Source organism: Equus caballus, chromosome 17, assembly GCF_041296265.1.
Source record: "Equus caballus isolate H_3958 breed thoroughbred chromosome 17, TB-T2T, whole genome shotgun sequence".
NCBI lineage: Eukaryota > Metazoa > Chordata > Mammalia > Perissodactyla > Equidae > Equus > Equus caballus.
In genome coordinates, this window is record NC_091700.1 from 27141687 (window position 1) to 27166947 (window position 25261).

The 25261-nt window shown below is 46.7% G+C and overlaps 2 long non-coding RNA genes and 1 pseudogene across 5 annotated transcripts in view; all 3 read right to left on the bottom strand.

The window, feature by feature from the left end:
- Window positions 1-25261, bottom strand: part of LOC106781865 (uncharacterized) — a 38932-nt gene that overhangs the window by 6327 nt on the left and 7344 nt on the right. The window contains exon 1 of one of the 4 annotated variants that reach the window (XR_011427665.1): window positions 17775-17910. The exons of 2 other annotated variants lie outside the window; for them this stretch is intronic. This is a non-coding gene — a long non-coding RNA (uncharacterized lncRNA). Of the gene's footprint in view, window positions 1-6885; window positions 7327-17774; window positions 17911-25261 lie in introns of those variants that run through there. One more of the 4 variants, XR_001378636.3, reaches the window with a different exon arrangement.
- On the bottom strand, window positions 18249-19291 carry LOC102151021 (uncharacterized). The gene is made up of 2 exons (XR_011427664.1): window positions 19150-19291; window positions 18249-18458 (listed from the first exon to the last, which is right to left on the bottom strand). It is a non-coding gene; the product is annotated as an uncharacterized lncRNA (long non-coding RNA).
- LOC138918341 (large ribosomal subunit protein uL6-like) lies at window positions 21865-22725 on the bottom strand (annotated as a pseudogene).

The following is a 25261-nucleotide window of genomic DNA, read 5'->3' on the forward strand; positions in this document are numbered from 1 at the left end:
GGCGGACGACATTTTGAAGTGCTGTTGGAAAATGGTTCAATTCCAAGGCACAAAATACAAAGAGGGTCCCAAGCCTTCTCTCCCATCAGTCCTGCTTCCCCTACGGTAGGGGTCCCGCACCCAGTGGGGATGGATCAGAATCACCCCAAGAACTTTTTCAGAATGCACCCATACTGCCACCTCCCCTGAGGATAGTGCACAAGTGTGTCTCAAGGCTATGGCTTGTGAGAATCTGAGAGGCCCGTGGGAGGAGGGCAAGCACAATTTGAAAAGGCCTGACAGGTGACTTCCACCCCTTCACCTGCTTAAGAACCTCTGCCTAGATCCCAGTGACCAAGACCTTTAATGGTGTTTCACCAATGGTTTAAATGTTCCCATTTAAAGATTCCCTTTGGCCAGCGGCCAGCTGGGGCTCATATCTCCTCCCCAAGCCCACCCTTCTCCCCAGCCCTGCAATAGAACCCACACTGGGACACAATGTCCCAAGCCGGGAACAGGCCCGCTGTGCCTGATGCTCCTGCAAAGCCAGTGTGGGCCGCAGCATCTCGGCCCACTGGAGCCCCGTCTGCACCAGAGGCCTTGTGCTGCTCAGCAACTGATGCTTGAGCGGTTGCCACCCCAGCCTCAGGCTGCCAGCACTGCCAAAGTCTCCTTCTTGGAGCACCCATCCGCTCCCAGCTGAGCCCATCTCCTCCGAGGTTTCAGCAATCCTCTAGATGCTAATGACATTAGCAGAGGCCTCTGGAACTGCCTCCTGGACCTTCTACCTAAACATCCGTCAGGCACTTCAAACTCAACATCTTCAAGACTGGCCTCATCATCCCCTGTCCTAACCCAGTTCCTCTCCTATAATTTCAAACTCAGTGGGTAGTACCACCATCTACCCAAGCTAGAAAACTGGGAGCCATCCTTAAATCCTCATTCTCTCTCCCTCAACCCTTCACCCATAACCCTGCAAGCATCAAATCCTGCTTATTTTATTTAGCTGGCTTTCCTACGATCGCAGTCCTAGCTCGAGCCCTCATCATGCCATCTGGATTTAATGCAACAGGTCTCTCAGCCTTTTCCCCCACGAATGCCATCTTCCATACTGCTGTCAGAGGGGTCTATTTACAAAGCAGCTCATGTATCTAATGACACAGTCATTGCTGGAAGCCAGTAAAGCCCTACCTCCCCACCTTTATCGGCTGCCTCACCTCGCCTGATATTTTAAGCCCCATCTAGACAGAACTGTTCATCCCTTGCCTCCCTGTTGCCTGTACCTGATCATGCTTCCTCCTCCTTTGCCTGGAAGGCTGCCGCTCAGCAGGTGTCACCAGTCATCTCTGACCCCACCGCTCCCCTGCCAGGGCTCGATGCCCTTCCCAAAATTCCCACCATCCCCGCTGCTTACTCCTAGATTACCCTACTGGTTTACAGCGTCTGCTTATGTGTTTGTCTCCTCCAATGACTGTGAGCTCCTTGAGGGCAGGGACTGTGTTTTCTACTGTCTTAGAATTGGCAGCCCCTAGAGTAGTCCTTGGCCAGTCATTGAGCAGAGTCACCTAGAGGGTAAAAATCTAAAGCAAGCTTCAGCATAGGCGTGTCGGCAAGTCTAGCCTTCCGTGAGGAAATGCCCAAGTCATGGCCACTCCAAAACCTGTACATGGTGTCTCCTCTGATGGGCATCTCTTTACTATTACAGCATCTCCCATAGTCTCTAAAAGAGCAGCCTGGCGGAGGGGAGGACTCACATTCAGCCTGGATTATCCTCCTCAGTCTCCCCACGTGAATGTAGCTGAGACGTCGGCCAGGACCCAACAGCCCACCCCAAGCTCTCTTTCTCAGGACTGGAAGTCACCTCGGGTTCTCCGTCACCTCCCTAGACACACACACACAGGTCAAGTGTCTCCTCCCGGCCACAGCCCTGCTCCCACACAACCCCCCAGGTTCCCCCAGGACCTGAGGAGCCCAGCGCTGGCTTGCCCCAATTCAGCAGCAGCCTGGTGGCATCTTACCATCCCTACGCTGACTGCTGGCTTGACACCCTACCAGACGTCTGGTTGCTCCAACCTCCTGTGGCCATAGAGAAGGAACTGGCCCTTTGAGAACCAGACGATACTATTAGGCCTGTAAAGGGCCACCAAAGCCTCTTAGCACAGAGTCCAGAGAAGAGAAACACAGCTCTGGCATGGCAAAGCTGCTCACCACCCCCTTCTGATATTTCCTGGGTATTTACCAAGTGCATGGCCCTCACCAGCCATCTTAGAAAGGCAGTTTAATGTCCTGAGTAAGAACATGGGCTCCACAGCCAAGCTTGGGTTCAAATCCCAGGTCTGCCACTTAGTAGTGTGTGACCTTGGGCAAGTTACTGTCTGTACCTTTCTGTGCCTCAGCTTCTCATCTGTAAGATGGGGATGATAGCAGTAGTCCCTCCCTCACTGGACTAGAGTTAATGAAAGACCGGTGCCTGGGATGTTGTGAGGACTGCACAAGTACCAGCTATCGTTATTTACGTCTATTATCTCATCAACTCCTCATAAACATCTCATTTTACAAAAGAGGAAACTGAGGCTTGAGATACGAACTAGACACAGGGCCAAGCATCTCCAGCAACCACATCCTCAACCACACAGGCCACGCGTGGCCCAAATCCCATGAGCCATGAAGCTAGGCCTCCGTTCCCAAGGGTTAAACTGGGCAAGACGTTCTGCATCCCTGTATAGATAGTGCTTATATTTGTAGTAGGAAACATGCTCTTAGCTAATTCAAAAGTAGGAAATGTCTCATCCTAAAAAACAGTTCTTTTTTTAATAAAAACAAAAGCAAACAAACACCCTTGCCAATTAACACCTGGCCAAGTCGCTCCATTAACAGGAAGAAGATACGGCGGCAGAGCAAGGGTTCAGGGTGCTGAGTTTTGACTCAGTGTTTCTAACAGGCCCCTCCACTGTGCCCTGGGAATATCAGAGAACTGTGCACACATAGATGTGGCTGCAGATGGGGCATGGGGCCTTCAGCTGCCAAAGGTCGACTGGCAGGAAGCCCGTTGGTACCCTGGCGGTTTCCTGGGCCATGTGACATAACTGCCAGGTTGTACTTCTGCAATTACAGCCCCCAGGGGCCAGCCACGTGGAGCAGACACCGGTTGCTATAATTTAGAAAGGCTGAAGCGGTCGTGCGTCTAGTACAAGGGACAACTTGGGAAGGCAGAGTTTATTGTCGTTCAGCTTTTATGGTGACAAACAGCCTGATAAAGAGGAATGTTGCAGTTGGATGATTCACGAGGTGCAGGAGGCTTTGCATGTGGCTTTGAAAGATTATAGATACCCTAGGCTGTCAAGCAGAGCCAGTCAGTTACAAACTACGAGTCACCTTTCAGCTGTTGTCCCTTTACACGCCTTGTTTGGAACAGAGGGAGCCAACAGCTTTCAGTCACCACCGGTGGAGCCCCAAGCCCACATGGAGCATGGGGACACCCTCAGCCCAGGCTGCTGTGTGGTGTCAGGTTAACAAGACAGTCAGTTAGGGTTCGACCTAAAACGTTCCTCTCCCTTCCCACCTGCTTGGGTGTGGATCTGAAGGCTCGGTTCTGAGGCTCCGTGTCTGGGGAGAGGTGCGTCATTAATACTCCCTAGCTCCCAGTTTCGCACGGATCCAGAGTCACAGAGAGAAGTGGCTGTGCGGGCCGTTCCTTTAGAATGTGGTGGACATATTTGTGTTTGGAGAGGCTTAATGGCACACTCCAGAATCCAGCATTAGAAGTTGTTTGCTTTCAGGGAGAGAGCATTACACCAGAAAGATATGTTTGTGGAAAATGACTCCGTGGCAGCAATCCACAGCACGTCAGTGCACTGCAGCAGAACAGCACACCTGGCAACTGGCTTCCTTCAGATTTCAGTCTTTGGTGTGAGATAAACACACACACCCCAACGGTAAGCATATACGCGCTGCAGCTTAAAATCTCAATGCTCAGTAATGCAAAAGACACCCAAATCATCTGTCTCAGAGTAGGGCCTACTTCTTTCACCATGAATTCCCTTACCTTTTAAAATCTACCACAGTATATTCTTACTTTACCCGGGTTCTTTGTAATTAAACTCTACATTCATCTTAATTGAAAGAAAAATTCTTTTTCAAACTGAGAAAACAGCTTCCCGCCAAGTTTACCCAAACCTGAGAAAAATACAATCAGACTGTTTTTGTTTTCATTTCTTTTCCTTAAACGCATCAGCCAGAACTGTCCCTGTTCCTTAAGCCAGTCCGTTGAGCAATATCTGGTCAGATCACCTTTACAACACTTTTCTCCTCATTGAATTTCTCCCATACAAACACAGTATTACATATTTCCTCATCAATGCATTTGTGCCAGTAAAGTGGCTGAGGCAGGGCTGTTTGGGGCCCTTGCCCAGCACTCACCCCCGCTCCCTTTTCTTCCCAAGTAGGCTGTGTGAGCGAACAGCAAATCAGTTAGCCTGAATCGCTTCCCACTGGAGGGAGAAAGGCAAAGACTCCCGCCCTCATTCTACTCTTACTCACAGCCCCTGCTAGTCATGGGATGTAAGTGTATTAGAAAAGATGGGACAATTAAATAAACTCTGGTACCAAAAGTAACCCATAGAAATCAGAATTCCTAAGAATAGCCCACGATCTTGTTGTGTTCAAAGAAAGTGTGGCCAAAAGCACGACCATCCACCCGGTCACATGAGCCAGAATCCCAGAAGTCACCCATGTCCTCGCCTCTCAGCTTTATCCCTACATCCAGGCAGTCACCTCGTCCTGTTGAGTGTCCCTCTCGCCAGCTCCAGAATCCACCCATGGTCTCCACACCACTGCTCGCCTGGACTGGTGGTCTCCGTGCCTGCAGTCCTGCCTGTCCCCCGTCCCTCCAGCAATGGGGGCTCCAAATGCAATTTCAGCCCTCTGTCTCTCCTAGGGGGCTCCCCATCGCCTATACAATAGAGTCCCAACTCCTCCACTTGGCATGCAACGACCTGCAGGACTGCACTTCGGCCACCCCTCTTCTGGGCTCTCAGCACCACGTGCCCATCCTACGACGGAACACGTCCCACTGTAGTGTGATTAGATGTGTATGTGTCGGCCTCGCCCCCTTGGCTGTGAGACCCTCCAGGCCAGGTGCTGTCTCTTTCAGATCTGATCTCCAGCACCTGACACGGGAAATGCTCACTCCCTAAATGAATGTATAATATAAAAAATCTTCCTTTTTTTCCTGAGGAAGATTTGCCATGAGCTAACACCTGTTGCCAATCTACCTCTTTTTTTTTGACTGAGGAATACTAGCCCTGAGCTAACATCTGTGCCCATCTTCCTCTGTTGTGTATGTGGGTTACCTCCACAGCATGGCTGATGACAACATGGCTGACAAGTGATGTAGGTCTGTGCCCGGGATCCAAACCCACAATCCCAGGCTGCCGAAGTGGAGGGGGGTGAACTTAACCACTAGGCCATGGGGCCAGCCTGCTAAAACATAATTTTTATGCCCTGCCTTATTCCAGATGGGACTTGAGATAGAAAATGAGTAAAGTTTATAAGGATAGTGTCTATCCCACTGACTGAGATGAGTACATGAGTTTATGAGCGTATGCAAATAAGCTGTTAGCCCTGTGACCATCTTCAGTACTCGTCTCTGTAAATATTAATAATCACTGCCATTTGACAATATGTACCAAGCACTTTATATTAAATCCTCAAAGTGTCTAAGGCAGAGTTTTCTCTTTTTACAGGTGGGGAAACTGAGTCAAGGAAAGATTAGTCAATGTGTCCAGAGTCACATAACCAGTCAATGAAGAGAAAAGATTCAGTCCTGGAGACCTTCTATCTCCAAGTCCTACACTCCTCCCGCTGTGTCATGCCGCCTCTCTGTGTAGAGCTTGGCTTCTGACGCTACGAGCACTGCCAAAATTCTCAAACAGTTTGCTATGTCATAGTCAGCAAAGGCTGAGGGTGACACTGCAGCGTGGCCTTAAAGGAAGAGGCTGGAACTTATGACTAAGGAAGTGTTGCCTGAACTCTCACCACACCCGAACTTTATCCCCAACCCGCACCTCCAGGCTCATACTCAGGAGAGTGGAGCAAGCCTTAGGAGCTGCCTAGAAGACACCTTGACCTGAAGTAGTGGGAGCCACCAGGGGACTCAACTATTTGCATCCATTGCCTAAAGGGTCCTTTGGAAACGACTGTAGGATCTGCAAGCCCCAGGGAGGGAGGGTTACTCCAACCCCCTTCACAAGCCCTCTGTGGGAGGATACCAGGTCTCCTTCTAGGAATGGACTCAGGCTCAGAGACTGTCAAGACTGAGGTGGCACACTGGCTTCCCGTCTCTGGGGATGAGGAGGTGGAGGGAAGGAGATGGGGAGAGACCACTTGGGGCAAGACACAGTGACCTAGATCCCAGGTGAACCAAGTGGGAGTGGGACTGACTCCTGGACAGGAACAGCCTCAGGCAGACTTGTTACTGCAAAATTCGGCTCCCCCTGTACAGCTAGCATGTTCCCTCACTGCCGGGAAAGACAGAGAGAAGACCCCAGCCAGGAGTCAGGCAGATTTTACCAGCAGGGCAGACCCTCAGCCAAGACACAGCAGCATGTTGTAGGGAGTGACTGAGGCCAGCAGACAGGGGAAGGGAGAGGGAGAATGGAACTGTTATTCGCTGAGGGCCTACTCTGTGCCACATCCTCAGGGTCAGGCCTGGACCAGGAACCAAGAGGAAAAATACAGTTCACAGCAGATGCTGCTCTTGCCTCACTCAAAACCACTCCACCCTCCTTCTAGCAAGATTTCCTTTGCACTAAAGGCTGGAATGCTAAAGACCTCATTTTCCAATTCCCTTGCCCTGGGGTTTCCACTAGTAACCTTCCAGGTTGATTAATAATAATGGTAACTTACCCCAGGCAGATACTCTGGTACATGATGCAGCGTGAGCATTGTTAGGGCCACCACACTGCTCCTCTAGAAGCACAGGGTGGAGGTGCTTTGGACCTTCTCCAGCAGGGGTGACAAAGGCACTAACGTCTAGTCAGTCTCTAACCTCGTGGATGCTGAGCAGCATCAGCATCAGCATCAGCACAGCTTCCTGCGTGGGCAGCGTTCCGGCCTGCCGCAGAGGCAGTGTGGTTTCTGGGTCAGCCGTGGCAGCAGCAGATGCAGCACTACCTGGCCAGGCCAGTTTTGCAGGGTGGCTCTGGGACTTGGGCGCAGATCCCCCACCTGGAGCCTCCTTCTTCAGCCTTTGCCACCATTCTGTAATTCAGTGGTTCCCAAAGGGTGGTCTCTGGCCCAGCAGTATCAGCAGCACCTGAGAACTTGATAGAAATGCAGATTCTTGGGCCCTACATAGACCCACTGAATCAGAAGCTCTGGGGGGTGGGGCCCAGCACTCTGGGCTCTGAGGAGCCTTTCTGCTGATGTTGATGCGTGCCCAAGTTTAAGAACCTCTGCTAGAAGCCAACAGCCTATAATGAATCCATTTCTGCTAAAACTAACTAGAGTCGAGGCTGTTGTCTGCAACTTAACCCTGACGGAATCACAGTCCCTGCCCTCAGGGTGTCCATGCGGGGGACAAGCAACTACGACAAAACAGCACGATGTTCTGGAGAAGAACAAAATAGGGGCCCTTAACCCGTCAAGAATGCTGACCTCCCAACTATTTCTATCGTATGTCCTTCTCAAAAATTTTGAATGCGTACCCTCAATAGTTACACTTATTTCTAAATATTATATCTACTCTATTAATATATTATAAAACACATATAAATAGAACCTTAACCTAAGACACTTTTTAAGTGAACATAAATAGAAGTTCTGCTGTTTTCTTCCTGCACCCCCATGGGTGGCACTTTAGTGATCACTGGTCTAGAATGTCAGGAAAACCTTCCAGCAGAAGTTAATAGCAGAATCAAAGAAATTAAAATGATGGTGCAGGATGTTTTGGTGGAACTGCAAGTAGGTAAAGGTTACTAGAAAGAAGAAGGGAGTAATAGGTGATGACGATAACAATGACAGTGATGACAACAATAATAATTATTATTAAGCAGCTAATATGGTCATTTAGCTCTGAAAGCAACCCTGTGAAATAGAATTATTACGCCCATTTTTCAGGTTGGGAAATTGAGGTTCAAATGTCTTCTGTCTAGTAAGTTTGGATTTGAAACCAAAATCTGAGTCTTTCTGCTGCCAGTTTCTGGCTTGGGCTACTGTGTGGCTGGCAGAGCCACTGGCTGGCCAGAGAACACCAGAGGAAGAGCCAGTGTGGAGGGAAGTGGTAAGTTTTGTTTTGATGTTTGAGAGGCCATGAGATATCCAATACGCAAGTGAACATATGAATCTGCAGAATCAAAGTCTGGCCGCAGACAAACATTTGAAAAACTTCAACTTCATACAGTAGTTGAGACCCTTGTTTTGGTTTGATCACCTTGATGGAAAGAAGCAAGGAGAGAGGGAAAGTGGAAGAGACAAAGAGAGGAAGGGTAACAAATGGAGCAAGCTTCTTGATGAGCCAGGAGGGGATAGGACGGAGAGCACTGACAGGCTGTGAGCTTGGGACAGGAGGAAGGACAGAAATCAGACAGACCTGGGCTTGACTTCTAGCTCCAACTCCTACCAGCCACACAACCACGGGAAACAGAATGACCCTCGCTGCCTCCGGTCCCTCATCTGTAAAGTGAGAACAATGACAGTATCTCCATCTGACAGATTCTGCAGATTAAATGAGAAATGGTATCTGTGATTGGCCCATAGAAAGAACTCAGTATTTGTTAGCTATAATTATCCGATCATCCTTATAACCTGTATTGTTCTCCGAGCCAGGAAGGAAGCAGGTAAGGACTAGTGCAAATGTAGATAACCTTACAGCTGGGGGAGAGAAACCACTTAGCGGAGTTCTCAGCTGAGGACCTGGACGTGTGGACCAAGCAGGGGGCAAAGTCAAGAACTGACAGTGAGAGGCGTAGAGCAAGGTAGGGGCTTGAGCAGAGGGGCACACGTCTGTAAGAGCCACAGTGGAGATAAAGAGAGGAAATTCACTAAGTCCACCCAAAAGGATCTCTGAGTGGCAACGAAGGCACTGATGATAATGCCATTTACAAAGGACCTTCAGCAGAACAAAGTTGGAGGGCTAACACTTCCTAATTTCAAGATTTACTATAAAGCTACAGCAATCAAGACATTGTGGTATTAACATAAAGACAGACAAAAATATCAATAGAGCAGAATTAAAAAGTCCAAAAATAAACCTATACATATAGGGACAACTGATATCTGACAAAGATACAAAGGCAATTCACTGGAGAAAGACTAGTCTTTTCAACAAATAGTGCTGAACAATTGAACATCCATATGCAAAAGAGAAAAAGATGATCTGTGATTCACACCTCATACCAGATATAAAAATTAACTCAAAATGGGCCATAAAGGGGCCGGCCCGGTGGCACAGCAGCTAAGTTCGCAGGTTCCACTTCAGCCGCCCGGGGTTCACCGTTCGGATCCCAGGTGCGGACATGGCACCGCTTGGCACGCCATGCTGTGGTAGGCGTCCCACATATAAAGTAGAGGAAGATGGGCACGGATGCTAGCTCAGGGCCAGTCTTCCTCAGCAAAAAAGAAGAGGATTGGCAGCAGTTAGCTCAGGGCTAATCTTCCTCAAAAAAAAAAGAAAAAGGGCCATAAACTTAAATGTAAAACCTAAAACTATAACACTTTTTGAAGAAAACATAGGAGAAAATCTTGGAGAGAAGACTAGGCAAAGATTTCTTAGCTATGACACTAAAAGCACAATCCATGAAAAAAATTTTGATTAATTGGATTTCATAAAAACAAAAATTCTGCTCTTTGAAAGACACTATTAAGAGAATGAAAACATAAGCCACAGACTGGAGAAAATATTTGCAAAGTATGTATCTGACAAAAGGCCCGTATCCAGAATACATAGTGAACTCTCAAAACTCAATAATAAGAAAACAAACAACTCAATTAAAAATAGGCAAAAGATTTGAGCAGATGTCATTTAAAAAAACATATATGGATGGCAATGATGCTCAACATCTTTAAGGACATGCAAATTAATATCACAATGATATACTACTACATACCTATTAGAATGACTGAAATCAAAAAGACCAACTCTATCAGGTATTGGCAAAGGCAGAGAGGAACCGGAACTCTCATGCACGCTGGAGATAATGCAAAATGGTATAGCCATTTGAGAAATGTTTGGCAGTTTTTAAAAAGTTAAACACACCTCCCACATGATCCAACCATTCCACTTCTATGTATTTTCCCAAAGGAAAAGAAAGTATATGTCCATACAAAGACTCGAGCAGGAATGTTTACAGCAGCTCCATACAGAATCTCAAAAAATTGTAAGCAAAAGTATTGATTAAACTAGGTGAAAAAAAGGAGATAAAACCATCATGGTCAAAGATAATAAGATGTTATAGTCGAGAATCAATTAAAATCAAGATCATGTTCTTGAAACTCCCATTCTAGGAGACTATTAAGAAATTAAATCCCTTTTGGAAAACAATAGGGACCTTTATTATCAGCAGAAAACCTTTTATAATTATTTTCGTATTTTAAAAATAAAATAACATGGATAAGACAGCAAATAAAGACAATGTGGTACTTACATCTTATATTCCCATTAATAAATGAAAACTTATTTTTTGTTAGAAAGAAACTGTAAACAAGACTTAATGAGCCCTTTCACAAATAAATGGATAAACTGAGTACCGCCCTACTGTGAAATACTACGCAGCCATAAAAAAGAATGACCTCTTGATACACACAACACCCTGGATGAATGTCCAAATAATTATGCAAAGTGAAAGAAGTTAGACAAAAAAAGAGTACATACTATATGCTTCCATTTATATAAAACTCTAGAAATGGCAAATTAATCTATAATGACAGAAAGCAGATTCAGTGGTGGCCTGGAAAATGGGGGAAGGAGAAGGAGGGACAGAGAGAGATTACAAAGGAGCTCAAGGAAACTTTTGAAGATGACATGTGTTCATTATCTTGATTGTGGTTTCATGAGCCTAGAAGTCAAAATTTATCAGATTGTACATTTAAAGTATGTATAGTTTACTGTATGTTAATTATCACTCAATTATGCTGTTAAAAAGAAGAGAAAACAAAAGTATACTCAATTTACATGGTGATTTTAAAAACCAGGTGTCCAATAACCTTTATGATTGATTGATTAAAATCACAGTGCAGCTATGATTAAACCACATATTGGTCTGCTGGGGCCACCATAACAGACTGGGTGGCTTGACCAACAGACATTTATGGTCTCACAGTTCTGGAGGCTGGGGGTCCAAGATCAAACTGTCAAGAGAGTTCGTTTCTCCTGAGGCCCCCCTCCTTGCTTTGGACACGGCCCCCTTCTCCCTGTGCCCTCACATGGTCTTTCCTCTGTCCACACGCATGTCTGCGTCTTAGTCTCGTCTTCTGAGGAGAACACAAACCACATGGGATTAGGGCCGACCCTAAAGATTTCATTTTAACTTAATCCCTGTTTAAAGACCCTGTCTCCAAATACAGTCACATTCTGAGGGACTGAGGGTTAGGCCTTCCACATACGAACGGGGGGAGGGCACAATTCAGCCCATAACAAACCACATTTTCCATTTATATTACCACACACGGCACAGTTAATTTAGACATAGCCTAATTTCTTTTAGGATATTCTAGTTACGTGAATTGTATGCTTCATAGAAGAGACTTTTTTTGAATTAGCAATTCTACTAAACTACTAAAAGCTATACCTGAGCCCCTAAGAAACCCACACACAGACGAGATAAACTGGCAGAAGGAAATGCGATCTTTTGGGAGGTGGGGCGAGGGACGGACAGGTTAAAGACATAAAAAAAGGCCTGAAAGTTATTCCTTGCGACAACATGCAAAGGAGTTTTTTCTTTATCCTCAGGTCCTGTCTGCCCATCAGCCTGCTTGGGTGGACCCAAATGAGGTTTTTGTGTAGTCTGGTCTGAGGCCTGTTAGTTCCCGCTCACTGGGGAGACATTCCAACACCAGTCCCCCCAGAATCATGACTTTATGACTTAAATACATGGCCAAGTTTCCAGGCACAGCTCCTTCCACGCTGTGGGACCAAACTAGCACCTGCTGTGTTTGTGAGCCCCCTTTTCTGTCCATGCCAAGGGCAGGAAATTCAAGTGAGAGAGAGGCAGGTGAGGAAGTCAGGTGTGGTGTGAAGCAGGATGTGAGTGGACAACCACCTGCTGAGCGAGGCCCCAGTGTGGGCCTTTGAAAACGCCGAGGCCCTGGTTCACACAGTGAATTGTGAACGTTTTTGTTCAGATAATCAAATAAAGCTCATTTAGGAATTTACACAGATTCTAAATTCCAAAGCATTCTTACTGTGCCTGTGATGAAAACTTCCCTTTGGGGGCAAGACCCTTGGACTTGAACGTGGAGCTGGGGAGACTGGGAAAGGAGCAAATGTGTCAACCTGGGCTTGAGCGGAGCTGCTTGTAAACTGATGATGGGGCGAGAGATAAGCATCACTGTTTCGGCTGTTAGATATGCACCCTGACCCTGTCCTACACTCAAGAGAATCATAGTCATTTTCCAAAGCTTTTTTTTTCCTGAGGAAGATTCACCTGAGCTAACATCTGTTGCCAGTCTTCTTCTTTTTGTACGTGAGCCCCCACCATAGCACGGCCACTGACAGACGAGTGCTGTAGGTGCACACCAGGGAACCTAACCTGGGCCGCCAAAGTGGAGCATGCCGAACTTAACCGCTGGGCCACCGGGGCTGGCCCCCAAAGGTTTCTTTAAAAGAAAGGGTAAATTACGTGCGTTATTTCAGTGTTTGACAATCTTCCCATATTTTACTAAAACACTAATGTGGAAGCAGGAGGATCCGAGGACCCACCAGCGTGGCCACATTGGGAAAGTCATGTTGCCCTCTCTGGGCCTCTCTTTCTTCACAAGGAACTGCTGCTGGTTCTTCGATTTCTAGCTAAACTCTCACTGAGTAAGTTAAGAGGCAGAAAGACCAATGTGGTATTTCAGCCAGACCTGAGATCAAGAGGGCAATGAGAAAATTGTGATTATTAAGGATTATTCTTTTATTAATAATTATTATGGTGACCATTTATTAAATATCTACTATGTGCCAAGTCCTGTTCTATATATATATATATATTATACATGTATATATATGTGTATATATACATGTATAATATATATATATTATGTATAGCATACACAATTTAATTCTCACCATGTTAAGATGTAGATAATAATATTCAGTGTTTTACATCAAGCAAATGAGGTTCAGGGAAACTCTTTCCCCAGGGACACCCAAATCTTAAGCAGCAAAGCTGAATTCAGATCCAGATTTATCTGAGTTCAAAACCCATACTCTCCCCACCATCTCTCACTTTTCTGAAAGAAGGTCTGAAAATATATTTGGGGCTGTATTTGCATGCTGTTATTCGGTGAATTATCTTTACATGCCCGTTTAGATTGTAAGCTCCTTAATATGAAAAGATGCGGTCTTTTTCTGGCTTTTGCTTAGCAGAATGCACAAAGTTATATGTTAAAAATGTTACTTGAAGGTCTGTATCTGACTCAAGAGCATTGGATCAACGTCAAGCTCCCAGTTCTGACAACGTACTATTGTTATAGAAGATTTTATTGTTGGGAGAAGCTGAGTGAAGGGCACATGGTTCTCTCCGTACTATTTTTGCAACTTTTTATGAGTCTTAAAGTAATTCAAATCAAAGCATTTTTTTAAATGTTACTTGATAATGATAACGAGGGGCACTGTGGTGGCAGAGAACAAATAGAACTAGGCAAGTCGGTCCCAGGTGCTAAAGCTGCTCTTCAGTCACTAGCTGTGTGGCTTCATACAAGTCATTCGTCCAAGCGAGGCCTAGCCGAGTCAGACAGTGGAGTTAGGGGAGACATATCAAAATCCTCTGTTGTATTTACTTCTCTGGAAGTCTGAAATTATTGCAAAGTAAAAGGTTTTTTGAAGCACACACTATGTTAAAATGTCATGTCCTCTTACATCCTCAGTTGAACTGTCACAGCTAACTTCGACTGTTTATTCAGTAACAACGCGAATTTACAAAAGTAAATTGCACCAGAGCTCAATAAGAATGGTCCATCCTGAGTTGACGCCTGGGCCAGCTGCCTAGCTGATTCTCCTTGCTCATTTTTTCTACATCAGCCAGTAGATCCGGCTAGAATTCCAAGGCCTTGGACTTTGCTGGACTACGAAAAGGAAGAGGAAAGGGAAGCGAATAGCCACCAGGATGGAACCTGCTTTCCTGTGCTTTTCTAAGCTGCTTTCAGCTCCAGCTCTGCAGAGTTCAAAGCTCTGAGGAAGCCACTCTTATTGCGTCCAAAAGATTACAGAATGATATAGTAGTCTAGGTTGGAACTATACCATCTGTTTATGCCCTGAGAATTTTAAAAACCATCCCCACGTTTACCAATCTGAGCTCACATGTCACATATGTGGGGAAATAACTAAGTAGCTGCCAGGCAGTAGCAAGACTCTTCTTGTTCAGAAGCTCCACACAGAATCAGGTTAAGTCCTGAAAGCCTTTGTTAAGCGCACTGTTTGTCATCACCGTTGCCCAGGAGGGGGTGACGCTTGCAGCCCTCGGATTGATTTCTGTCACTTAGGAGTCTTTTAAAATCAAGCATATGCTCCTCCTCTTAGCTGGTGTATATTCTCTCAGGCATAGTTTCTCCCAACAAATTCGTTTTTTTCTATGTTGAAATCACATCGGGAGAGAGAACATCTGCAAATATTGTAAGAATCTCAGCTTCATATCCATCACCCCACTGCACTTTGAACTCAGGCAAATTCAAAGGGGACCTTGTACAGAGGAAACATCCATGGCTTGGGGCAAACATTTCATCACTCTAGCCTCTAAGTCTTCAAACAAACTCCTGGCATGCTCCTGAAGGAGGCTGGCAGACTCTCTGTTGATGCCTCCGAGCCACGACACTTCAGATCCTTTTGCTTTTGTCTATTACTTGTCCTGTCTCTTGCTGATTATTGTTGACTGTAGAGGCAAGGCAGCTTCTATACACAACACAATCACCCTTTGTCAACTAGAATCTTTCCTAACGTTGAATAACTCGGTCCGTAAACAAGGGCAACATTCATTCATTTTCACTGTTTTCCATTTTTTTTTAATTATCTCTTGTTGGTAATTGAATATATCAGTGAATCCTTTCATGGACATGATGGGGTTAAAAACGTTTGCAAAACACCTGAGGCTTAGTATGAGCAGAGCAAGCACCCTGCAGACCATGGTACCTGAGGCCAAGAACCCTGATGGGTCACTGGTGGTGAGCTGAGCTTTCTCTGGAGAGCACAACTTTGATGACGACCATAGAAGTTCTCAGGGAGAGGGCATCTGTACTTCCCAGAAAGAGCTAGAAGGAGATTCTAAAGTGGATGCTTGCTATACTGTTTCCAGAATCATTCGACCAGGCAGGAGGTTGACACAATTACCTGGAGGGTATGGGTAGAACTCTACTTATCTACATAATAAAAAATAAAAAAATCAAAGATTGGTCCAGAAATTTTTAAAAGTGAGTTACATTGGTTAAGCACTTACTATGTGTCGAGCACATGCATTATCACACTGAATTTTTAGAACAACTCTTTGGTATAGATATTATCATTCCCTTATTACAAATAAGGAAACCAAGACACAGATAGGTAAAGTAACTTGTCCAAAGTTAAGCTAATTAAGAGCTAAGCTGGGATTCAAACCCAGGTCTCTGACTGCAGAACTCTTAACCACCCAGCTAAACTTTTTGGGTAACGCCCTCAATCTAAGGTTAACTCTGACTGGGGAGAAACGAGTGTTCTTCCACGCTCAAAGGTTTTACCTTTTTCCTTACAACACTCTCATCCAAGAGGGCTGCCACCGTGAGCCCCGTGTCTAACTCAGAACACTCCCACTGTGGGTCACCTCCCTATGAGAGCCCAAAGCCCCTCTGTCTCCTGACCCGCCGCCTTAAGAATCAACACAACTGGAAGCTGAAGTGGCCGTCTGCTGACAGGTCTCACGCAGTAGCTCTTGACCAGGGGTGATTTTGGACAATGTCTGAAGATATTTTTGATTGTCACAATCTGGGGGAGGGATCGAGTCCTGGGTAGCAGAGGGATGCTACCAAATATCCTACAATGCATAGGACAGCTCCCCCACTCCCCACCCCCAGTCCAGTCTCCAGCACTGGAGAAGTTGAGAAACCCTGAGCTAAAGGAGTCAGTGATGCTCTTGAGTCCCTGTCCGCAGCCTGGCCTGGGATGCTGAATCGCTGCTCCTGCTGTCAGGAGACTGTATCCGATGGGTATCTATCTCCTCTGGCCGGGAGAGGCTGCCGCCTGCACCTGGGCTCTTTCCATCCAGCTAATTAGTACATTTACAGATCGTCTGAACTGACAGCCTCCTTTCCTCCACAAACAGAATGTTGGCAAGCCTTGCCAAATTCAAAATACTGTCCTGACAAGCTAAGCAAGTGACTCAGCAAGGTGGCTCTTTCTGCTGGGCAGCATAAAGACGGGTGGCATGTTCTAGGGGCAATCAATGGGGTGGCACGGGGAGAGCGAAGCATGGCGTCGATAAGGTTCAAGGGTACTGGCAGGTGAAGGCAGGAAAGAACATTACCATCAGAGGGGAAGAGGGAAGCTTTAAAGCTGGTCAAGGAATCCTGTTGGCTCCACTCCGTAATTATTTTAGCAGGCAATGAGATCATGCTCCACAAGAAGGGATGTAAAGAAAGCGGAGCCATAACCGGATATGGCTGCAAATAAAGTCGGCTCTGCTCTGGAAACTATAACAAGGCATGTTGCATTCACTTCACGAAAAGCTTAAGGTCAGAGTTCTGCCACGAAGGAACCAGCCTGGGGAGTCAGACAGACCGGGTTTTGAGTGCCAGCTTTGCAACCTCTCCCCACGTGACTGTAGGCAGGAAACAATCTCTCTGCCTCGGTTTCTCAGCTGCAGAGCAGGACTAATTGTAACAGCCACTTCACAGGGTCGTCCTGAGGAATAAAGAGTGTGACGTGCGTAATAAAGCACTTGGTAGTGCTGGGCACAAAACACAGGCGGGACAAATGCCGCTTCCCTGCCACGCCCCCCCACCCCCACCCCCACCCATACACAGGAGGCTGCTTTTCGCTGGGAGCCTGGCGGGAGAGGGGAATGTGCAAGGGGCTGAGTCAGAGGCCAGCAGAGGCCCTTTATCAAGTGGGGTTTACCCTGACAAGTCATTCCATACAAGCTGTCCAGATGAGCAAGCTTGCCTCAAACGCCCATCTTTGATTCCAGGACCCAGAAAATGACTGCTTTTGATGTACTTATTATGCAGCCGGGGTCACTAGGCACAGAGTTATCATGAAGCTAATGAAAATGAGACTCCAGCCCTCTCACTTCACAGCCCTCGTCGGAGGCTCACGCAGGAGCCCCAGCAACACATTCATGGCTATTTGCTTTCGTAAACTTGGCAGCGGTAAGATACCATGACCGTAATTGTTTAAGATCACTGCCTCTTTCTACTCTGACTTCTCTTTGGCCACATTTCCCCTCCTTTCAGGTGACTTTGGAGTGGGCATGGGCATTTTTGGGACCTGGCTAAGAGGAATCTGTGTTAGAGATACCTACTTTAGGTAAAGATATTTATAAATTTATAAACTATATAGTTAAGTTACTGTTGGCTGTTCTGGAGCAAGGAAGGTTTCCAGGAATATTCCTAGGCCCACTGTGTTAACTCACCCAGCACGGAGATGTGTAGGCTCAGATCCAGAGGTCACATTACAACACGAGTGTGTCCTGCAGCGTCAGCCCCAGAGATACTGTGGGCTGGGGGAGGAGAGACAAGATGTGGAACAGACAAAGCCAGAACAGACTAGTCAGAAGCTGGTCCGGGGAAAATTTTTCTAATCATTAAATTTGTACAATGGTAGGCACACTTAAAATTGACAGCTGGTCAAGATTAAAGTTCTCTCCTTTCAAGAATATGAGCCCCTCCAAGAACACGCCTTCCAAAATGCAGGATAAAAAGGATTTTAGAGGTGTGTTAAATAATAAGTATTTTTTCTGAATTTTGTGATACTTTAATATCAAATTTTGTATATATAAATTTTACATTCTCTTCAAAAGATCTGGATCCATCCTTTAGGTCACAGACTGTCATCGTTTTGAAGAGGCAGAGCAGGGGAAAGAACAGAGACAAGCAAACTCCCTAACTAGGGAAATTTCCTGAAATACATATATTTCAGTGATACAGTGAACGTAGAACACTGGAAATTCTTTACATATTTATTGTTTCCGAAAACAGTTCAATGAAATAGGATATAAGGCTGCAGACCATCACGGGTGGTTTTTCCTGTAAGGCTGAGGCCATTTTGCACAGTGTTTTTGGAAAGTATTCTTCGTATAATGCGAAACAAAACACACCTAGGTTTTAAAAAAAAAAATGCTGTCAGTTTCTGGTAAAGCTTTTTATCTGTAGTTTTTCTACGCCTTCCCTCCAGCAAAGATTCTAAACTCTTTATTCACTCGCACTATTGTCCCTTCTACACGAAAGTCAAAGTCAGCTTGATAATTGCAGTTTTTGAAAGCACAAAGTAACGCTACGCAAGTTCGAGAAAGGGAAAGAACTTCTTTCTAAACCCAAACGACTGAACAAGGAAACCTTCAGGTAGGCAGAGTCCTCGCAGTTTCTGTTCCCACCGCAGGAAGCCTTAAAGGAGCCACATTCTGGATGGTGGTGTTCACTTTAATGAAAACTCCAGAAGCGCCCCCAAGCCCACCATGCCTTTCCCTCCCCTCACCCCTACCGGACTCCATCGACCCAGAAGCAGGAATTTCATAAGGGAGAGAAAACGTGGCTTTCCGCTAACTTCAGAAATCCGTCCTCCATTTCCCAGGCGCGAGGGCGCAGCGCCAAACGCGCCCGCCCGCCCCTCCCTCCGCTCCGAGTCCAGGATGCTGCAGCCCGCCGCTCCTGCAGGCTTGGAAACGGGGGCTCCGCGGGGCAACTTTGTCAAGTCCTAGGGGAGAGCAAAACTAGGGAGCACTTGTTGGCTCCTGTCCTTTCCTTACAAAGCACTGAGCAAGACGGAGACATCCTGCCCACCCTGTATACCTTCTATTGCAGTCCTGGCTGTTTTATAAAAATAAGAGTTCGTCTCTTTAAAACCTGCATTCTCTCCCTGGGAGTAAGCACTAGTTAATGATCGCCAGCCGGTTTCGGCGTCTGAGCACCATGTGATCAGGACACGTGACCTGGAGCCGGCTGTGGTTGCTCCTTGTATTTGAATAAAAAGATCAAGCTTATTATTGCACTAAGAGCCCGTGGAACTCGGCAGTGCAACGTGATTCCCGGGCCGGTTACACAACACGCCGCGGCGCTCGGCTCGCCGGCTCCCGGCGCCCAGCCTGCTCTCCGCGTGGCGCGCAGAGTTCTTTTCTACGGCACGTAAAGCAAACGTGGTTTTGTGTTTTCGAAAGTGAGAGTCCATTTTTCCTTCGGAAAACGTGTGATGATTCTGGAAAAAGAAGAGACCCAATTTCTCCAAGCCGTGTTAGCCCTCTTGTTAGGACGGGGTTGAGCTACTGCACGGCACACAGAGAAAGAAGGAAACAGTAGATCCAGTCTCCTTTTCAACGGAAGGTTCAGGATTGAGTTTATCTTTGCCTATATCCCTTTCTCCCACCCTGGAAAGTCTTCAAGATAGGCTCTTTTCTAGTTTAAAAAATGTAAACCAAAAATGACATTTTTAAACTTAAAATTTAAATGGCATGTTCGTTTTGTGTTTTTCCCCCTAAGATTTCTAGAACATTAGCAGTTAAGTTTTGATTCAGCACATCCTGGAGAGAATAGAAGGATTAGTCTTTTCATAGGTGGCAAGAGCTAGGCGTCCCTTTGCAGGTTAGGGTGCGTGTATATATGTATGCAAATATATGCGGATTTGCCTCAAAAGGGTTCCCCACACACCCAGAAGGCGACATCCTTATTATGCGCTTTCTAATACTGCCCCCCACCCCACAAAGCTGAGGGAGCCCTGCACTGTTTTGCTTTCTCCTGTCTCTGAGTCTTCAGTGACGACTCAATTACAGAAGAAAGATGAGAGAGGAGCAATAACACTGATTCTCTCCAGCCCAAGGCCTTCTCTGAGTGGAACTGCAAAGGGCTCTGTCCTCTAGAACAGGAGGCCAGCCCATTCTCCAGCCCGGGCCAGATTTCAGCGGTGGATTCATTCATCCCACAAATACTGACTGAATGCCACCTCTGCCTGGTGCTATTCCAGGTGCTGAGAAAGGAGTGAACGAGGGACATACTCCTGCTGTCACGGAGCCTCACTCCAACGAGAGAAAGTTATCTCCAAGAGGCCAAGCCCAGGACCTGGATGGGGAGCAGCCCATGAGACTCCCTCCCGCTTTACCACCATTGCTCAGATGGGGCCCGCCTCTGCTGGCCACTAAGAACTAATTAATTTGCCAGCTGATGCTTTGGAAACAAGAGTTAAATCTTTGCTGGCAGATACAGCTGTGATCTTGTTTCTTAGAGACCTGCTAGGTCAGAACCAAGGAGTCCTTACTCCCATTTCTGATCCTGCACAGACAAGAGTCTATAGATGTCTCATTGCTGCTGGCAGCGTGACTCAAAATGCAGCAATGCCGCTGGGCAGTGATGGCTCGAGGAGCCGTGACCAAGGCATTGCACAGTTCTAGCCAGAGCACAGCGCCTTCTGCCTCCCTGCCTCTCCACAGCGCTTCCTCAGAGGACACCGGGGCAACTGGGGCAGAAGCTGCCCGGAAGGCCAGCCTGTCCAGAGTGCCAGAGGGGTGAGGTGCGGCCGCAGGCAGCCTTCCAGAGGACAGTATGCCAATTCTGCTTGTATTCCTTGATGAGAGAGAGATGGGGCCCTCCCTACTCTGACAGGCCTGATGTGCATCAGAGAGTGAAAGTGTGTTCTGAAATTAGCAGAGCGTCTGACGTCCTGCGTAAGAGTTGGTCCAGGGTCCGGAAAGGAAAGACTGAGGGAAAGGATGCAGTATCACCTTCTTAATGAAAACTTGATTGGATTTTGATGGATGTTCAGTGAACGCTTTCTCTCTAGAACTATACACCACTCCAAAGGTAAAGGAAGATGGCAAGCTTAAACAAAAGTAGGAAATGCAGGCACAATGTTCTCCTGGCTGAGGATGGGCCTTTATACAAGGACCTCAGAGAAGGCCCTTGATATCCATGTCTGATAAGCAGGACAGATATCAGAACTTAGCCACCCAAACGTGGCCTCCAGCCGTCCCCAGCCCTGACCTGTGCATCAGCAGGAGGGGCGCTCGTGCTGGAGGGAGGGAGGGCTCAGGCTCTGGCCCTGAGAACTCAGGATGCTTTCAATCAAACTTCTTCTCCCAGCCTAGCTCAACAGTACTTGCCATAGCTCCTTGCTTTCCTGAGAGGAACAGTAATTGCCATCTTCCTTTCACAGATGGGGAACCTAAGGCAGAAACTTGGTAACACCCCCAGCAAGTCCTTGGAAAATCAAAGAATAAAATTCATGTCTTTTCCAGGCTCACCTCTTGCAAAGACCTGCACTACCAAGAGAGTCAGAATGCTGCAGCCGCTGTGGAAGACAATGTGGCAGTCCCTCAAAACGTTAAACATACAACTACCGTAGGCTCCAGCAATTCCACTTCTGGGTATTTACGCACAAGAATTGAAAGCAGGGACTCAAACAGATAACTGGACTCCCGTTTTCATACCGGCATTATTCACAATAGCCAAGAGGTGGAAGCAACCCAAGTGTCCATGGATAAATGGGGAAACAAAATATGGTATATACATGCAACAGAATATTTTTCAGCTTTAGAAAGGGAGTTTTTTCCTCCCAATACAGGCCTTTTATTGGATCTTTAAAATATCATAAATAGGTCTTAGGAACCATCCAGCATCTTGCTATTTCTGTAGCTAGACAACTTAGATCTTATTCATCCACCCGCTGAACTGTTTCTGTCTCAGAAACATAGATAACATCCAGAAATGTTCTGCTATCCTTGTTTTTAACTGTTGTGGCATGCTCAGTCAAAGCAGCTGAATCTGAAACAAGTTCAATGTCGTTTCCTTCAAGAATTAACTCATCTTTCTAGGCTTGAGATACTGAACAGGCAATCCCAGGCCTCAGCTGAACCCTGCGGATGTATTTTTCACCCAAGAAATTTCGGATCTCAACAAGAGACCCATTCTCCTGAATAACCACGTTGATAGGGAAGTGAGCACACACAGACCTCAGCTTGTAACGGAAGCCCCGTGTAACACCCTTCCTCACATTCTGTACGTGACTGAAGATAGTGCCCGCATCAGCCAGTTCCTTTCTATTTCCCCAGCATTTATCAGCCCGGAGCCTCCTCTTTTTCTTCCCGCGGAGACTGAGTTCTACATTGATGTGACTGAAGTCCCTCCACAGTGTTCCTTTGGGCCCTTCACAATAACTGTGCGTCCCTTCAGAGAGATGTTGACATATTCTGAAATGTCAACAGTCTGATTGCTGAGAATGGTCTTCATTCTCATGGTAGATGTGGCAGAAAGGGAGGAAGGAAATTTTGACACGTGCTACAACATGAGTGAACCTTGAGGGCGTTATGCCAACTGAAATAAATTCATCACAAAAGGACAGATACTATCTGATTCCACTTAGATGAGGTAGGTACCTAGAGTCAAATTGATAGAAACAGAAAGTAGAATGGTGGTTGCCAGGGCCTGGCGAGAGCAGAAAATGGCGAGTTAATGTTTAATGGGTACAGAGTTTCGGTTTGGAAGATTAAAAAAGTTCTGGAGATGGATGGTGTTGATTCCCAATGATGTAAGTGTACTTATTTGCCATTGAACTATACACTTAAAAATGTTAAAATGGTTAATTTTATGTGGTGTATATTTTACCACAATAAAAAAAAATTTTTTTAAAGAGTGTCAGAGGATCACCTGGACATTTTTGGAGTTTCAGGTAATCTCAGACAGTCTTTGCCCTGGAAGTTGCATCCTGTGTGTCTGCCAGATCCCAGGGATTACCCACCAATCCTATCCCTTTTGATGTCCAAGGAGACAAAATTAAAAAATGGACATCTGGGCTGTGATGCCATCTCTCTTGTCCTCTAGCCTTAGTTCTGTAATCCCCACAGCCCAGAGAGGTGAGGACTCCCCTCCATCAGGCCATCCTCACCGTCACTCAGCCCCGTCAGCCCTCTCATCTGATTTGCTAGCAAGAGAAATAGTAGCACATAAGGAGGAAGATAAAGGATTAAACTCCAACTGCCCAACCCATTTCCACTGCCATGGGGAAAATGCCCTAGATTTGAGAGAAATTTTTTTGCCCACACAAGTAAGTTTTCTCTCGCTTATTAGTAGACAGATTTTGCAGAAGGTCATGGGAAATACCTGACCGATGTTAGCACAGAGCTGGGCTTCAAAGGATGTGAGGGAAGAAGCCGGGAAGCAGGAGGGGAGAGACTGTAGACAGCAAGCTTGAAATGTTCTCTGTCGGCTTTATGACTTAACGTACAATAGGCTAGTGCGTGCTACCAGAAACCATAAAGAATATTCTGTATTTATATGAAGCTTGTGTCTAATAATGCTAAGTAAACAGGGCCCTTTGAGCTGCTAGAAAAGAAGGCTAACCCTCATTTGGAAAAGCCCCAGGCCTCCTTGGAAGAAGTTAAGCTGGCAGGTAGGATGGCCTCAAATTGCGGTCTATATTAACAGTGACAGTGGCATGAGAAAGCCACACACCTGGAAACAGGTCCGGTGTGGAAGACCTTCTGCAGCTCGCCAGCGCACTTGGCCCCTGAGTCCTCCAGCGAGTCAGACCTGTTCTGAGGCCACCAGGGAGAACCTCAAGCAGGCTGAAAAGTCGTTAGGAAAAACCACGTGAATGACAAAGCCATAAGTAAAGATCCTGCCTCAGCTTCCTCAGCCACCTGCCTCTTTGCTTGTCATGCTACGTGGAAGAGTCAGCACTCTTGCTCGGCACTGCACAAATATTCTATTAGAATATGGCATTACTATTATCATTGTTATTCTGGATGCTCCACAGACTCAGCAGTCATATTTTCCAAGTCTCAAATTAGGAACTTCTGGTGTAAGATTTGTAGTTTACACAGGCCGAAAGCAAGAGGGAGTATTTCAATCCAAGACTGGAAAATTCCAGGCTATGTGTAGGCCTTCTCATGGGCCCACCATTGACAGCCCACTGCAGCTTAACTGCAAAACTTACCCAAGTTCCCATATCTTTAGGGGTCTATAAGGGTGGTGCTCAGCCAGCTGAGACAAATCCTAGTTGTTGCATTCAATTCAGTTCACACGCACACACTGAACACCTGAATGTAAAACACTGCGTTGAGTGCTGCGAGGGAGAGAGAAATGGAAAGGAGATGGCCTCGTCCCCCAGAGCTCAAATCAAGTCGTGGGGAGGCTGTGAGGCACAGGTACAGAAATAACTCCAGTTCAAGGCAGACAGCAGCCAGTGACACATGGAGGAGAAAAGAGAAAGTGCACTGGGGTGTGAGAGATGAAATCCCATAGGGACAGGGACCTGAGGGGACGGGAAGGGCTGCCCTCATGCTGAGCACGGGGCACTCGGGGCAGCTCAGGGAGCTCAGATTCACTATTAGTCGCTGATAACATCTGACCAGTGCCTCCAAGGCTTCTGAAGGGTGGTTTAAGGTGCTTACACTTGATTAGGGCGCAGCAGGTAATGAGTAACCTCCACGCAAAACTGGAGGATAAACCGACACAGCTGGAGTCTGGCTGAAAGCCTCTTAGGGCTGGCCTCAGTGAGACAGGCCAAAGCACAGGCGAGAGAAGGTCCATGGTCCAAGCTCAGATTCCCATCCTGCCCAGAGATTTCCATTTTCCCTGTGCTAACAGAGCTTTCAGCAGCCTCCGTATGTGGTCAAAATGGGCCTGTCCTGGAACAACTAGTTAGTGCTCATGTGTTAGGAGAGGTCCATAGATGACAGGTCTACACGCCCCTCAGGGGAGGTGCTTGGATTTGATGGGGGAATTTCAGAAGTGAGCAGGGAGGGCATGGTTCTGAGCAGACGAGCGTTTCCATTTCCCTTGTCTCAGGTGATGGAAGCCATCTCCTTTGCTTGCATGCAGAGCTGCCTCCGAGGGGAAATTTCTCCCCCTAATGGGGGGCTGTGTCCTAGCACAAAAGCATTCCTATACCCCTTCGCAAAGCAGGCCGACAGCATTG